We start from the raw sequence: 1,142 nt of genomic DNA on the forward strand, positions 1-1,142 counted from the left end.
ATCCGTAACGAGATCTGGCGCCCTCTTCTGGAGTGTCTGAAGACAGCTACAGTGTACTTACATATAATAAATAAATCTTTTTAAAAAAAAAAGAAAGATAGATCAGGCTGCAAGGCTGGCATGGTGGCATGCACTGAGTAATTGCAGCTCTCGGGCTGAGACAGAAAGATCAAGGCGTTCAAGGCCAGTGTGAACTACACAGTGTGTTCCAGGCAATATACATAAAATTCCTAAATGCATGGGCTACAGAGTGAGACAGTGTCTCAAACAAAACAAAAAAATCAAAACAAAAAAAACCCCAAAATCAAAAACCTTGAGGTTGTAAGACATAAATGATACCATTCTTTAAAAATCACATGTTAGTCCCTTACTGCTCCCTTGCGGAAAGATAAAGTGTCTGTAGAAGAATCTAAGTGTAATGGCAGGGCGGGGCTGGAGAGTGGTTGCTTAGCACAGTGGCTGCTCTTCCAGAGGATCTGTTTGGTTCCCAGTACCCACATGGTGGCTTAACAACCATTAGATGCCCTCTTCTGGCCTCTATGGGCACTATATGCATGTGATGCCCATACATACATGCAGGCCAAATGTTCATGTACATAAAAAGTAAATAAAATAAAGGGCAGTAGTAGTGGCTCGGTAACTTCAAGCACATATTTTTGCAGAGGACCTGGGTTCAGGTCTCAGCATCCACATGGTGGTTCACAAGCATCTGTAACAATGGCTTAATGGGATTTGATGCTGTCCTTTGGCCTCCATGGGCACCAGACAAGCATTTGGTGCATACATATACCTGTATGCAGGCTAAATAGTCCTAAGCATTGCGGATGGAAAGGTGGCTCAGTGGTGGAGAGTCCTATCCTAGCTGCTCTTCCAGGGCTTTTGGGTTTAGTTCCCAGCATAGACATGCTCACTCACAAGGGATCTGATGCCCTCTTCTGCCCTCTGTGGGCACTGTACACATGTGGTACACAAATGTACAAATAGGCAAAACACCCATGTACATAATGAGAGGGGAAATCTAATTTTTCAAAAAAACATTAAAAGTAAAATGAGCCGGGCGTGGTGGCGCACGCCTTTAATCCCAGCACTTGGGAGGCAGAGGCAGGCGGATTTCTGAGTTCGAGGCCAGCCTGGTCTACAGA

At 44.7% G+C, this 1,142-nt stretch overlaps 1 protein-coding gene across 19 annotated transcripts in view; it reads left to right on the forward strand.

Annotated features, from left to right (window-relative positions):
* The window catches only part of Odf2 (outer dense fiber of sperm tails 2), a 43,494-nt gene that overhangs the window by 22,926 nt on the left and 19,426 nt on the right, over nucleotides 1–1,142 (forward strand). The window lies entirely within an intron of this gene.

The sequence above is a fragment of the Mus caroli genome, chromosome 2 (genome assembly GCF_900094665.2).
Source record: "Mus caroli chromosome 2, CAROLI_EIJ_v1.1, whole genome shotgun sequence".
Taxonomy (NCBI): Eukaryota; Metazoa; Chordata; class Mammalia; order Rodentia; family Muridae; genus Mus; species Mus caroli.